Genomic DNA, 17,289 nt, shown 5'->3' with positions numbered 1-17,289 from the left:
ACCTCATCTGAAGTGATTGCAACTATCATCATCTCTGTATTGATAACTTTTAATATTAAATTAACACTCCAAATATAAAGAAGGCGTTATACCCTGGGTTAATCTCCAACTTCTATATTTTGCTTCTTATGTTGTTGCACATTAATAGATGCATAATTTAACTATTGAAAATTATGTACAAATCTTTTACTGCATTCAAGAAGAAAAGATAGACATGTTTTGAGTACAGGTACTTGGCTATCATGGATTAAATGATCATTTGGCTACTGTTGTAATAAATAACATGAAAACCTTCACAATTAAAAATTGCTCATCATAATCCTTCAGAAATATTAGAAATTTTAATGGTGAATATTTATAACAAATATAAAAGAAGACTTTTTCATATAAAAATAACTAATTCAGAATTAAAGTATTTTTAACTTAGGGTGTACTGGATGACACACACAGTACATCTGTGTTATAGAAATTTCGCCTGCAGATTAACCACATAGTAGTAGTAGAAGTAAATGTGTGCATTTTCAAATCATCAAAAGTTGAGATATTTAAAAAATTACTGCATTCAAATTTTGTTCTAAATACCGGTACATATTAAGAGTAAAAATATGAAATTTAAATAATCTGAACCCAGTCATATTTTTTCAATTGATAAATACTTCACATAAATATCTAAATTTTGAGTCTCAGGGTTGGAATCCCTCCTTTTATTCTGATTCCTCTTTTTTTTTAATATGTGAACATTTCATGGTGTACCTAGGTTTGGAACCCCCCTTTTCAAAATGGCTGTATCCACACATTGTACTGACTCAACTTCCCTAATGTAAAATAATATACACAAATGACTTCTCTGAGCATGGTCCCTGGGTCTTACTTTACAAATGTATAGCTCAATTGGATCATGTAGTTTAAATTCTTTCAAATTTGTAAATTCATTTCATATGAGTAACCTCCCCTTCACTCAGTGAAATTTTAAAATTTGTTATCATCATGGAGGGGCATAAGGATTTTTTAGAGACTTCAAGGTTATTTATTTTTGAAGCCAAAGGGAATTCAGTATAAGGACTTTATTTTTCATGGGAATTTGATTCACCCTTATCAGAACTCTGGAATCAATAAGTAATTTTTTTGACTCAGTGAGCTTTATTCTTTTACACAAATTTTGGTAGCACCCCTTGCTAAAGCCACTCATAATGCAAGATACCAGTGTTTTCATGGAGTAAGACTGAGTCGTCATTATCTTAACTTGACTCACATGAATGTTAAAATAGATAACCAATATTTTCTGTGAAAAAAAGGTGTATCAATTTAATAAATTATGGAGCATATTTTTTTAAAGTTAAATTGAAGTTAAAATTTTGTCAAACATGAAGATACTTCAAAATAACAAAGAATAATAATTCTAAAAAACTATATTTGAAAATTATGTGCCATCTTTATCTTGTCACATTTAAAATTTTGAACTGAAGAAAGAATGAATGAAAAAAACACCCTTGACTTTGTCAATTTGTAAATTTGTTAACATATCAATTACTTACCCACTACTGTCCTGTCCTGGTAGTAAAAAACCCATCCTAGTAGTACTTCTGTCCTGGGTCACCTGAGTTCATCCCCTGGTCTCTGGTTGGCTTGATGTTGTACATTTTTAGTTTTCAGTTTAGTGTTTTGTAGACTTTTGTCTGTCATTTCTTTTGGTTCCATCTTCCTGGATCACCTGAGTTCATCCTTGGTCTTTGATTGGGTTGGTGTTGTACATTTTTTAGTTTGTATATTGTTTTGTATATTTTTGTCTGTCCTTTCTTTTGGTTATGGGGTAGTCTGTCTTTCTTCATCCATACTTATAAAGGTATTTAAGTTGATTTCTTCTGTGTGTTTTATCCCATTGACATTAATACCACATACTATTTCTTTATGACAAACTTACAAACATAGGACAAAAAAAAAATAAAAATACGGTATACCTATATTCTCTGTATAAACTCTGTAATGGAAACAGATGATAAAGATTAGTGATGTGTTTGAGAAAATTGTTGTCAATTCCATCGAAGCAGATCTCTAATAAGCCATATTCAAGGTTTATGACTGAATCTGCCTCTGGTCCCCATCTGTAACAAAAATAAAATTCATAAATTAGTAGTGTTGGGGAATGTTGGCGTCACTTCTATCAAACAGGCCCTTTAACAATCTCAGAGTAGAATGATCTTGTTACTATTGTATAGCGTAACGAGAACTATATGCTACTCTCCCTAGTCTGCTACAACGGAGTCTATCCAAGGTCTATGACTGAAACATCCTCCCAGCTGCATCTGTAACAAAAATAAAATTCATAAATTAGTAGTGTTGGGGAATGTTGGCGTCACTTCTATCAAACAGGCCCTTTAACAATCTCAGAGTAGAATGATCTTGTTACTATTGTATAGCGTTACGAGAACTATATGCTACTCTCCCTAGTCTGCTACAACGGAGTCTATCCAAGGTCTATGACTGAAACATCCTCCCAGCTGCATCTGTAACAAAAATAAAATTCATAAATTAAATGTCTGTAGTAAACCTTAAAATGAAATAGAAACACATATAAAACATTACACATAAAAACATTAAATAAAATGGATCAACCAACCTTATTTCAATTCTTTGAAGTAACTTTGCCCCCTGAAATGAAATATAAATATTTATTATACCTCAATTATCATTTTCTATATAAAATAAGTAAACAATATTTTGACTTACAAGCTTTGAACTGTTGGACCGGTCAATAGTTTCCAACTATTGGACCTTGTTGAAACTACTTGACTGCAAGCTTCATTATATTTCGCGGGATTTCCAATGCAGCTATAATGGAGGATTTTGAAAATACTGGGGAGAGTAATTTTTACCTATTGTATCTAGGGTTGACGTCAGTGCAAGATGTAGCCTTAGCATTTCAGAATATTTATGAAGTAAACGTTATGGTTGGGTTTCTGCTTTATATATTACGATAGTTGATTTATCACAGCCAAATTATTGTCTGTTGTCTTTTTTTGATATAATAAAACACTTACGGACTGGATATTTGTGGAAAAGTAAGTTTATTGTCCCCTCGGATACAACTATTGCCCTCGGCTATGCCTCAGGACAATAGTTGCACCATGAGGGACAATAAACTTACTACTACATTCATACACAGTCAATAAGTATACAATATGCATTACACATAAACAGATAAAAAAAAAGAAGATCATTATATATAAAACAACCTTTTTTTTAGTTCTTTAAGTAACTTTAAACCTTTATAGAAACTTGAATTATTTTTTTTCAAAGTTTTTTTTACCTCACTTTACCATAAAATTTGCAGGGAATAAGACTGCTGTCAAAAAACCATATAAGATTTTTACTTAGAAGAAAATTTCTCTCAAGCTAGTCAAAAATGGAAGCATAAAAAATTTTAGTTTTACCTGTGAAAGAATATTTTATGGGGACCAAATTAGTCAGGGATGCTGTATTTTGTGGTTGCTTCCTTTTTATTAAATTTTGACATTTCTTTACTTTAAAGATCTGACCATGCTGTACATATGTGCAACCATCCACTACTATTGGTCAAATTAAATGTTGCATGCAATACAGACCAAAATGAGGTTCAATTTTCGTCTTGGAAAACAATAATATATCAGCTATGTTTTTAAGCTCAATTTTACAAAATTTACCCAAGTGGCTGCTTAAATCAAATAATTACTTCATTATTTCATTTTAATTAATGTTTAAAAAAAATCCTGTTACCCTTTAAGGGATAAATATTTTAAATGTTTTTTTTTTTCAAACTTTAAAAAAAGAGTGGAAGCTGGCTAAAATACACAATATAATTAAACGTTTTTTATAACCATTTCAACCTCAAAGAAAAAGATAGTCTTTCCTAAGCGTGTCTCTAGCTTAGCTTTACAAATTTGTTTAATTTTTTGTTGAGGAACAGTGACAACCTCTTTGGTCCAAAAAAGTTTACTCTAGTGCATAAACCCTCAGCCTTGCTATAATCAAAAGTAAAAAATATAAATTAATGGAATATTGAAATCAAATCTTCTCAACACTTGGAGTAGATAAGCAGGGTTTTGATCAAACTCATTTTAACTCTGCAGACACTAAAAATAAGTCTACAGTCAAAGTCAATCAGATGTCTGGCAGTTATAATGCACTGAACATTTATTTGAAACTAAGGAACATATGTTTCTATGTGAGACCTCATCTAAGAGATCAAAGCACTTAAAACTACCAACAATGATAGAGTGCTTTCCACATCCTCAAACCCGGTCGCCAATAGTGCATTCAACTCTATTGAGTACCGGTACTTATTTGTCAGAAGTCTCTGTGCATCAGTCAAAGTGCTGGTGAAATAGTCTCTACAGAGTAGAAATGAGTAAAATCTTTTAAATAAAAATTCTTTTTCACAAACTTGTATATTAACATTATTAAATAATATTTGCATTATGAAGTAGGATACACTTTTGACATGTTAGTGTGATGATGTGGGTCTCCATGCTGTGATGTTTTGTTAAAATGACATCCTATATCACTGCCTTATTTTTGTGGAAAATGAAAAAAAAAATGTGTTGATGTAAGCATGGCAAAGGGTTATGTTATATAACCAATTTCTGTAATTCTTTATCTTCAGTTATCAATTATGAATATAAAAGATATTACAAATAGGAACAATTGAGAGAAGAAATTCAGTTTCTTTTAAAAATGAAATTTTGCTTCATTTAAAAACACATAAGAAAAAGCTATCAAAGTTACCTCCCATTGATAAAAGGTGATTTTCATCAAAACAACTTCCATTCACTTGTAAAAATTTGAATAAATTAAAGTACCAGAGCAATTGATAAATTAACAATGTTAAAGGCCAATGATAAAGTATTTAAAAAAATAACAGGATTGAATTTTTTCTCTTGGTGTCATCTCATAGATTTTCAAAAATGTTTAGTTGCATCTGGTAGTTTTGTTTAAAAGAACATAAATTAGCAAATCTAAACTTTGAAGCCGTTCAAAAAAATAATTCTGCTTGAAATTATGTAGTTTGATTTAGGCATTGCACAAGTTTTCATATCAACAGGTCTAAAAATTTGAGCATTCGTCAATTCAATTCTAAGGGTGGGCTTTGAGATATGAAAAAAATACTTTCGTTGGGTTGCTGCTTCATTGATGTATACCTGCATCCCCTTTTTTCCTAATGAGGATCTAAGAAAAAAATTATAGTGTCCTGATGCATAATTTTTAACCAACAAAAAAATACTTACCATGTATAATTATAGACGAGGTTCTTACCACACTCTTTGGTAACTACAAAGATGGATATCTTACTGTACACATTGCTTACTCTTCAAGGTCATTGCTCAATTTTTGGGTTCCTGAAAAATATCGGTTTTGTATATAATATTTGAAAGGGTGGAAACTTATATTATTTCTGGTTCTTTAAAAAATTTCAATCTAAGACAGTATTCATGGTCATATGTTTTCTTTGGTACATCTCCTTTAATCATTGCTATCTTTCACTTAAATTCTAATACTGTAAATTTAGAAATTATTGCAATGTTTTTATTATACAGGATTTTCTCAATATCACAAAAAATAAAATTGCATTTTAGTCTAAAATGACAAATTTGCAATAATAAATGCACGCAACAATTTCTGAATTTACAGTACATGTATATTTATCTCAAAAAGATATTAATATTGTCCTGTAAAAATAACCGATCAAAATTTTTTTTGCATCACAGCAAGTATCATTAACTTTGATTATGGTTATTGTTCCATGACCTATGGCTGTTTATAAACAGAAATTGTCTCAATAGCAATCATACCACATCATCTTATTAATACCAGTATTATTTATACTGTCAAACCCAGTCATTTGTTTTTCTTTCTGTTCAGATTTGTTAGCTTATAGGTTGAACCTCTGTAAATATAGACAATGCAATTTCCAAAAGGAACTCCTTTTAAGGATAAAAAAAAAAAAATTACTATAAAGTTTCGTAAATAAACTGTTATCACACAGTGATCTGGAAGGATTTTTTTTCTATGGGTCCAGGGCCCCCAAAAACTAAAATCAATGGGCCATTTTTAGAATTAATGGGCCATTCGTTTATAACAAAAATTAAAAAAAATGTATATTTCAGCAAAAAGGTACTTACCTGTATGATTTTAATTGATATCAGGGATATTGTTCCTGTGCTTTTGTAGTTTCAGTGAATAAAAGTTAATTAAGTTCATGGAGATTTATGTGACCATAGACATACAAAAGAATATATGTCTCTGATGTGACTAAGAATGATATCGTATGAGTTCATGAAATGTAACATCACTCAGAAATTAAACTTTTAATGACTTATAATAAAAAACCATAAAACTGAGCAATATATGACTAGACCAACACCACTTCAATGAACAGAATCATTAATGAGGACATGCTGAGATCAAGAATAGACATCTGATCTGGACTGATTTTTTAAAATCTGTACTAGTAATTATTGAAAAATCTATGATATTTGATTAAATTTCATTCTTTTGAGAAAACATGAAACTTGAACATACATGTTTATTAATTATGAAACCATACAGTACAATCATAGTAGTAATATAATAAAAGATAAAAGTAATAACTGTTACTCTGTATTAATATTGGGCAAAAACAATAAACTGAGTTACTAGAACTACGACAATGGCTGACCTAGATTTTGTTGCACAAAATTGGAGAAAGAAGAAATGAATCTTAATAAGAAAACAAGACCAATTAAATTCCAAGTTAGTTGAAATGATTTTTGGCAAGATTTGCAGTACGTTTTGCTGCAATCATACAGTAACCAGGGCCATAACTTCTCCCAGACCGGGCTATAATTACGAGAACCTTTATTAACAATGTTAATACTGGTACCGTCGCCTTGTTCATGTTTATGTTCCTTTGACATTAAATTTGGGTCTTTGTCGACTGACATACTTTACTCCCGATGTTCCATATTAGAGGACGAAATGTACAAACGAACTTAAACCAAAGACCAAAAAATTGACAAGGACAGTTAAGCGCCTTTTATTGAGACAAATACTATACTAAAATAAGGCCTTTGGGTTTTTTAATCGAAATTATAGCAAGTTAACTTTAAATATTATAATTTGAGAAAATTTCTCAACTGTACTAGCCAACTTTCACATAATTAAAGTTGTTTACTTTGAAAATTTAGATCATGGATTATGGTTAATTACGTTTTTTTAGTAATCAGATATACCGCACATTGTTATCCTTAACATAAAGGAAAACGCCAGAGACGTCCCAAAAATATTTAGGTGGTGCTCCTGTCATTGGATGGAACACAACACAGTTTTGTACACAAATATGTCGACAAGAAACACGATCGGATATCTATTTTACGATATCTAAACTTTTAGATACAAAGCGAAAAATATTGTGCGCCACACTGGCGCTTATATTTGCCACTCTATGCGCCATTTCTATTCCATATGCGCAAGGCGCTCGACCTTCCCGATCACTGTCACAGAGATATGTCTCGCTTTTTTGTTATTTCAATAATGCAAATGTTGAAATTAAAATAGCAACACTTTAACATGTAAGTTTTGCAATTATTCAAAGTAAATGAACCCTGACTGAAGGTACATGGCAAAGCAATTTCCATGGAAATGAGATGTACCAAAGCTAATACAACTGCATACCAAATACCATTGACTTATCATAAGTAGTTTCCTTTAAACAAACATAACAAAAACTAATACATGTAAACTAAGCAAAATTTCAAAGTCAATAAACCATAACTGAGGGGGTGGGGTCAAATAATCTCAATGGTAATGAGATGTGCCAATGCTAATACAACTGCATACCAAATATCATTGACCTACCACTAGTGGTTCCCCATAAACAGACCTAATCACAAACTAATATATGAAAACTAAGCAAAAGTTTCAGTCATTAGACCATGATTGAGCGGGCAGGGCCAAACAATCTCCATGGAAATAAGATATGCCATTGCTTATACAACTGCAGACCTATTATCATTAACCTACCACTAGTAGTTCCCCATAAACTAACCTAATCACAAACTAATACATGAAAACTAAGCAAAAATTACAAAGTCAATAGACCATAACTAAGGGGGCAGGGCCAAATAGTCTCCATTGAAATGAGATATGCCAATGCTTATAAAACTGCAGACTTATTATCATTAACCTACCACTAGTGGTTCCCCATAAACTAGACCTTATCACAAACTAATACATTGTTGACGTCGCTGCCGCCGAAAACAGCATACCTATGTCTCGCTTTTTTACTCTGTCAAGTGAGACAAAAATCATATCCTGGAATCTTAAGTTGATATGCACTATTATTCTTTACAAAGTTCAAAACACAGGGCTGTGCAGTATATTTTCAACATGTTTATGGCTTTCAAAGCCTTTTTAATAAGCAAGGTAATTAATATTGTACTTAAAAAAAAAATCATTTCAATGTTGAAAATTGATGAAGGGAAATGTAATATTCAACCAATACAAACCTTATAGATGAACGCAACTGGCCGATTCTTTTATATTGTTGTATATACTATACAGCCTAGGTTTTCTGTAGGTCTTCTTTAAGTTTCTGTGGTTTAACAATTCATCAAAATGAGAATGTTGTGGATTGTCTTTTAAATTCTCTGAAATACAAAATTCAATTTACTTTTCCATATATATATGCCTTTTTCAGCTGCACTGGTTTTTCTGTGATCAATTTGCTGTAATATTTTCAAAAGTATACACAAAAACATTATGATTGGTTTAAAAAAATCTTAAAAATGGAAATTAATCAATGATATAACGTTGTTTTTTTTTTGAGATTACCCATAGTCCTTAGATTTTGAAAAGGAAAATTACATTTGTTGCGTAAACACAGCCAACTTTGCCAAATGATTATGATGAACTAAAACCAAAGGAAATTGCATATAATAAGCTTTCCAAATAGATACTATGGTCCCAATTTATTATATTAGTAAACTCAAGGAGATGGTGTTTATAACCTCCTTGTTTAATTAAATGTCTTTTACTGACCTTTGTGGCATTTTAAATAGCTACTGAAAGTACAATTTCTTTGAAAAATATTGATTTTAGTTGAAATGATAGGACGTTTTTTCAGTGGGAACTCACTTTTGTCCTGACTGTATATACTCTGAGTCTAGCATTGTTGAAAATCTATATAATAGAGTATAGTGTCTGGTTTTCCTATCTAATACCAATTTAGATGACTTTAAGTTTCTAGAATCCAAGAACTGAAAAGAAACATTTAATATTAAAACAAGTCAATGAAAAAATGTTATACTTCTCAAATAGATAAACCAACATGAAGAAATGGTTGAGTCATCATTGTGTTTCCCATCCAACCTTATTATGTATGAAAAATTTGTGAAATCTTTAATTCTTTAAAAGAAATTTTCTGGAACTAAAAGTTTGAAATCCAGAACAGAATACATTAAGGTTTATGACCCCTTCTGTAGCCATCTGAATTCGAAATTTTCAAACTGCAAAAAGGGAGCAACCATTTGATTTTTATGGGGGGACTAGGATGAAAAATTTTGTCCTGCGTTTTTTTTAAGTTGTAATCTCTGTCCTGCCTTTTTTATTTTTCACTCTATTCGGTCCTGCCTTTTTTTTTTATTAGTTTATCCTGCCTTTTATTAGTTTATCCTGCCTTTTTTTCATAAATTGTCATCCTGCCTTTTTTTCATAAATTGTCATCGTGCCTTTTTTTTTACTCAATAGTCCTGTCCTGCCTTTTTTTCAAGTTGTAATCTCTGTCCTTTTTTAAGTTGTAATCTCTGTCCTGCCTTTTTTATTTTTCACTCTATTCGGTCCTGCCTTTTTTTTTATTAGTTTATCCTGCCTTTTATTAGTTTATCCTGCCTTTTTTTCATAAATTGTCATCCTGCCTTTTTTTCATAAATTGTCATCCTGCCTTTTTTTTACTCAATAGTCCTGTCCTGCCTTTTTTTCAAATTTCATCCTAGCCCCCCCCCCCATAAAAATCAAATGGTAGCTCCCTAATAGCAAAACAGCACAGATAATGTACAGTAGAGATTGGCCATTTTGTACATATACCAAGGGGAAACTTCGAACAAAGCATCATTATTTATAGTTTCATTTGAGACAAATAAAACCAGATTTTTGTAGAAAATCCACAGACTTTAATACTGAGATTTTCGTTATAAAATTCTAAGCATAGGTTACTTACTTGTTTGTCCATGGTGTGCTAGCGTTTATTGTTTACAAAAAGTCCAAAATAACCTTTTAAAAAACTCGTGGTGAGTCATTAAAGTCTAGCGCAATCTAGAAGGTGTACTTGAATAGGTCCGTATTTACCTTTGTTTTAACCAATATCTTAATTTATAATTTTGTTTTAAGAAAATCATTGCTAGCACTGCGTGCAATTATCATCTATCATTATCAAGCACCGAATTGTCAAATATTAGATTACAAGGGGAAAGGCTGTGGATTTTCTATAAAATTTCCATATGTTTAGCATTGAACATGTTGAATCAACAGAAGGGTACATAATCCTTAAAGTAAATAATTATTACTACATTAAATACCTTAAACTCGTCATGAAACTTTAAACTTTTTCATGTCTTCAAAAATTTTCAGGAAATAATGCAAGTCTTTGTCCAAGTAAAGATCAAACTAATTTGAATTCAAATCCTTACCAGGTCCTGTAAGTCACATGATCATACGTACAGGTAAAAATCTTTTCACTTGAAATCTACTCACTTCATACTTGAGTAATTGGCTGGGTAGAAAAATATAATAAATGAAACCTGACACAAGGTAATTCACAAAATATGTAACAGAATTTTGTTTAGATAATAAAGCATTCCCCTAAAGGGAAAATGAACAGTAAAACCTAAAAACATGAGGCTCCAATAACCTGCATACTTTTTGAAAATTTTGCATGATACTGTCTAAAGCATTTAAATGAGTACATATCTAAACACTGATATTTGGTTTAACTCAGTTAAAAAAAAACGTTTTTACAATATGAACAAAGTTAATTTTGGACCCTTTGGGCCCTTATGTTGACCCATAGTAAAATGTGGCTAAAATAAAAAAAATCCAAATACACAGTTAAATTCAGAATATCGAAGAACCTCAACAATGCAATTTTTTATGACACTTTAGACCCCAATGTGGACCAATTTAAAACAGGGCCCAAAATCTGAATACAAGAGTAGATTCCGCATATTTTAAAAAGTTTGATTGATTGATTTTTGGTGTTTTGGTGTTAATATCAAGATCAGAATAATGTGATAAAGAAGAATAGTTATACACCAAACACAAATCAGAAAACGTTTTACTATCACAGGGGTCATAGGACAATTTCAAAGTCAGAGTGACCTTACTTTGGTAAATGATACACCCCAATCTCCATGTTGTATCAGCATAACAAAATTGGTCTACCTAAGTTATTAAATTATGAGTGACCTGACTTTTGGATATGACACATCCTTGAAGCCCATGATGCAACTGCATACCAGGTTTGGTTAACGTAAGTTGAATAGTATAAAAGTAACCTGACACAGACGGACAGACACATATTACTATATTAGATACCTGTAAGCTGTTCATCTAAGGTAGAGACATTATGATCCATTATAATATCCACCAAATCTGTGACTGTTGTGTGGGACCATAATCAGTTCTTTGAATAGTTATTTCCAATATAGAAACAAAGTTGTTATTGGTTGCTTGCAGAAAAAAATCTTATATAAACTTGATGCACCTCATGATAATGTTGGTCAATTTCTAATTCATCCCACAGTTTAGAATAAAAGTAGATGTTTGAGATGTGTTATAGAGAAAGATCGTGTATTTTTAAAACCTATGGTTTCTTCTTTTAAACAAAATTCTTATTTTCATCCATAAATGGTGTAAAGTAAAAGATTAAAAGAGTAAGACTCTTGAATGAAGATCTCTGTTACAGTCATTTCCATTGCAGTCTTGGATACAGGTTTTTTGTAATAATCTTGGAATGTCACCGATTTTATTTCTAATATTTGAGTAACAGACACAGTTGAAATCAATTTGAAGAATTATTTTTTTGCTCTTATAGTCACATTAATGATTTTGACATTATATAGGCATCTGTTGAAGATCATATCAAGATCTCTTCCTATTGTTTTTGTTTTGTTATGATGTGTCTCATTGGCATATACTCCACATCTCTTTTTAAACTTATTCATTCAAGCTGTTATTTCAATTTTGAAACTAAAAGAATCGTAGCAAGCATGCTCATGTACCCCATGCCCCCACATTGTCACCGGACAAACAAAATCTCACCAGAATCCTAAGTTCAAAGACTCATAACTCCTACAAAAGATACGTTCTTGTAGATATACAGCAGAGGCGGATTTAGGGGGGCCCAGGGGGCCCGGGCCCCCCCTTTTTTGGGAAAAATTTGGTTGATTATATAGGGAATCACTGAAGCATGACTGGAGCGGGCTCCCCTCTTAGGCAGTCAGTGGGCCCCACTTATGAAAATTTCTGGATCTGCCACTGATACACATCTACATATTATGTCCTATTTAACTACAAAGTTTCATGAAATTCTGTTATGTGGATTCAGATGAGTTGCTACAACTAACTGTTGCAGTAGTATATTTAGACCAAAATTCTAAGTTCAAAGGGGCATAACTCTAAGAAGAATAAAAATTGAATCATAATTTCCTTTTATTTTGCACATCTATTTACTATGTCCTTAACAGTAACCTACAAAGTTTGATTTTGATATGGTTTCAGAGGGGTGGGATGGCAAGAACAGGACTGATGAATAGACAGACAGACAGATCAACTTTCAATATTATTATTTTCTTTACACTTTCACCTCAGAATCACTTGTGCCTATGTGTTTTTTATTCATTGTATTATATGTAATTCTAAATATTTCATGAAATTTTTGTCTTAAGTATATTCATCTTATACCCTATAGCGGTTATGACAAAATGGATTAGTAAAAACTGACTGTTGTCAATGTAACGAAAATAAGATACAGTCTGTGTTTGAGGCAATATATGTCAAAAATGACAATTCTAAAACAGAATATGAAAGTAAATTTTACTAGCTAAAATGAAAGATACAACAATGAAAAAATTATATAATTTGTCCATCACATTTAATTGTAGTACAGTACAGTCTTAAGTTTCTTCTTCAGTGTACATTTAAAATTCATTTATGCCATGTTAAGTTTTTTGTCTCTTTTGATCAGGAGGAGATAATCCATTCTCTTCTTCATCATCATCATCATCATCTTCATCTTCATCATTTTCTTCATCATCTTTATTTTTTTCTGCCGACTTTTCACCTATTTAAAATTTTACTTAACATATTATATAGGTAAATATATAAAAAAAAATCTTTATTAAAAATCTATATCTTTGCAATTATAGTTTATAATAGATATATGGAGATGTGGTATGAGTGCCAATGGCAATGATACAACTCTCCATCCAAGTCACAATTTGTAAAAGTAAACCATTATATTTCAAAGTACGGTCTTCATTTTACCATGTTAATTGTCCATTATCAATACTGCCAACTCCTGCCAATTTCGCATGAGATGCCAGTCTTTTGTCCAGCAATACTAAATTCTTTTAAAAGAATAATCACCCATATTAAAAACAGTATTTTCTTCCATGAAAAGGGTCCCATGAATAACCTGTTTGTATTTATTCATTAGACCTTTGTGTACACAGTTGCGGATCCAGAGGGGGGATCCAGGGGTTGGACCCTCCCTTTTTTTTTTTAACAATCAATGCTTTGGAATGGGGACATATGGTTGGACCCCACCCCCTTTTATCCTGGATTGGAACCCCCTTTTAAAAATGGCTGGATCCAACCCTGCTACAACATATATAAAATGATGAAATACTAATTCATTTGTTATATATCTGTATTTTTTTTTTATATCAAGCATCATTGGTCATGAATTTAAAAATTAATCAAAATAAAGAACTTAAGTTGATTAGTTAACATGATTCTGTGATTTTTTTTTAGATTTAATTAACATTTCAAATGTGCTCGACTTCAACACACTGTATGAGGGTCATGATGGATGGTACATTCATGACAAATAAAAGTAAAAATTCATGTCAAACGATGTTAACGGTAATTTTTGGTGCATGACAATAAAATGTACACTTTCTTTTAGACGAAAAAAAAACCCGGCTAATTAGTTTAAATTTAAAAAAAAAAAAGTCAGGGACACAAATTCATCGGACAAAATAAATTAATAAAAATTTAGATTTTATGAGTCGTGGCATATGCACCAGACAAAAGGTGTTTTGAAATACAAGGAAAACCCAACATATAAACGAAGAAGGGCCTCTTTTGCTGTGCATAAGATTAAAACTTGACAAGTTGTCACCAGGTCTTCAGCAATCGGCTTTTTAATATTCATTTACAATGGCAACACATTCATCATTATAACAGAAACCAACATTCAATGTGTTGTAAGCGTTACATTTTTTCACACAAGAACATTTCAAACAGTGTATTTCTAAAATGACCGAGAGTCAACTTACATGTGTTTTTTATTGCACCATTAGGTAAAAATAACATTTATATAGAAAATGACAAATTAAAAAAAGAAATAAAAAAATAAAAGCAGCAAATTAAACTATATATACATAGATAACACTAATCAATTTACTTCCATGGTCAAACTAAAGAGCGAGGAACACGATTCCCCAAAAAAGAGTGATTTGAAAGATTTTTTGCATTAGATTTCGAGTTCTCAAATTTGTTTTAATAGTTCCACCACATTGATGTAATGTCATTACAGGATGATACTCCCATAACAAACCGTGCATACATTCATTACATGTACATATGTCACCAATTAACACAAGTTGTATTGTTTCAGGTTCAATTTAATAAAACAAACAGTGGCATCCTGTTGAGCATATATTAGATATCGTAATTGGAGATAGGAAAGACAATCAAGCGACAGGGTGCCTGCTGATAATAAAATTCATTTGACAATATATCAATTTCGAGCTTTTTTAATATACCACCTTTTCATTTTCTTTAAATATTATCGAAATACAAATGATGGAAAAATGTTGTACGGGTGAGAAAAAAAATTGAACAGCGAATCGTTTATTATTATTTAAATGTAAATGTATACTTTATCATTTATCATTAAATACGTTTCGCCAAATATTTTGTGTTCAATATTTATCGTTTCTATTTGAACAATAAAAAATAGCCGCAGTGAACACTTTGAATTTGAACTTATTATGTATTATTTCATTTATTTAAGACCAACTGGAATTTATTTTACATGTATAACAGCTAGTATGATCCGCTAATGTACGTTGTTTTCGTATATTACATTTGTGTTGGTTATTTTTATTTCAAAGACAGCTTTTCAAAACGCCGGAGACCTAAGAATTTCTTAATTTAAACTGACTTTTCTGACATCAAAATACAAATGTATAGCTTTTTGACAGGATTATTCAATAGTATGTGTTAATAGTATTTCCTTTGCATATTAAGTGTGCTTCAAGTTTTTTAGTTGCTGCTGTCTCGTTTCTTTTGAGGTAATTCATCGTTATTTACTGATGTGAGTAAGGGAATTTAGATAATGAAATTTAAAAAAATCGGAGACCTAACAATGAGATAAGATAAACTGATTTTTTTTATACCACCAGAAAGGTAAATCTATGTAGAATTCGGTCGTATGTGTTAATAATAATTCAGATAATTAATAAAAATAATATTAAGAATTAATGAAGGGTACCCATTTATTTTCCCAATACTTTCTATGTTAATCGAACATCATTAAAAACATTGCACCCCGGGTGTCGCTGATAAGGGTAATCGGCAATTAGTGTCCTTCATTCTTGGGTATGTCAGTCGTGACACGTGAAAGTCAAATTATTGTGCCGTGAAAACGGGAATTGAAGTCTAGCGGGACACGGGAAATTACAAAAAAAATGAGAATTGCTTAATACGTACATAGTGTAAGCGGGATACGTGAATCTGACAAAACAGTAAGCGGGATTCGGGATCAGAACCCCGGCCCAATGAGACCCCCAACATGGACCGTAAAAAGTTGATTATTCACTAATCTGTAGACCCCACCCAGACCCTCTAAATTGAAACAATAAAGACACAAAGGCGCCCCACCAAGACCATCATAGATATAGGTTTATAATTATGAAAACATAGTTTAATCAATCCGAGAAAACCGTTTGCAATGGAATAAAATGGCAGATAGAATGTTTCCAATGATATCAAAATGCGTGTACGTTATCTTAGGTAAAGTAAAGCATTGTGAAAATTTGTCAAAACATTTATGGTACTATATATAAAGTCCTCCTTGTACGATGTACGAGTTAAATTGTGTTTAAAAGGGCACTATTGAAAATCCATTATCATCATAAATGTTATCGGCCTTGTAATCTGTTTATTTAAGACTTATTGTAATTTGGATATAAGTTTTAGTATGTTATAAATCTATTATGAGAATTTAAGGCAATTTGGTGAACACGATTTTGACGGCAGCTAATGCCTCTTTGAGGGACTACAAACTCGTTCTTTGGGCATGGTCAGACTCGTTCTTCGGGCATGGTCAGACGAGTTTCTATTCCAGTTGAAATGAGTCCAATACAATTTGTAGGCCACGTTTAAATATTGATAGTAAAAAAATCCAGACACCAGAAGTAGTGGCGTACGTGTATACAATTTCTTCCGTGTATTCATATTCCATTACGCAGAATAATTCATCCGTTTTTATATTCTGTTTTACGATTAATGATGAATGAAAGGAGATGCCGTGTGTTACACAGCAATTATAGACGACAATCCAATCCGAAGGCATAGCAACAACAAAAGAAAAGACAAATATAGTAGTCATCATGTTTTTTTTCTTTAGCGCATCCCAAAAGTTTCGAATTTGACACTTTTGATTATTTCCAATTTTAAGATTTTCTACATTTTTATTCGTATTTTGTCTGTTTTCGTGGAATGATGCCTTCTCTCTGTCTGATTAAGACAACTATATAGATTGACCATCAGCTGCCTTTTTTTACTGATGACTTTAAATTAAAAAAAAATAAAAGTCCCTGACAATAATGACAGAACATTCAGTACAATAATTTAAATGAACACATAGCTAAGAGGGTGATACTTTTTTTTTATTGAAAATTGTTACTCCGAGAAAACATTGTCATTGACAACCTAGGCAAATTTACTTCGATGAAAAAAAGCTTCATATCTTCCTCAAACACCATATCAATA

This window comes from Mytilus californianus, unplaced genomic scaffold (assembly GCF_021869535.1).
Source record: "Mytilus californianus isolate M0D057914Y unplaced genomic scaffold, xbMytCali1.0.p SCAF_8, whole genome shotgun sequence".
In the NCBI taxonomy this organism is placed as follows: Eukaryota; Metazoa; Mollusca; class Bivalvia; order Mytilida; family Mytilidae; genus Mytilus; species Mytilus californianus.
The sequence above is the reverse complement of the archived record's forward strand: the minus strand, read 5'-3'. Positions refer to the sequence as shown.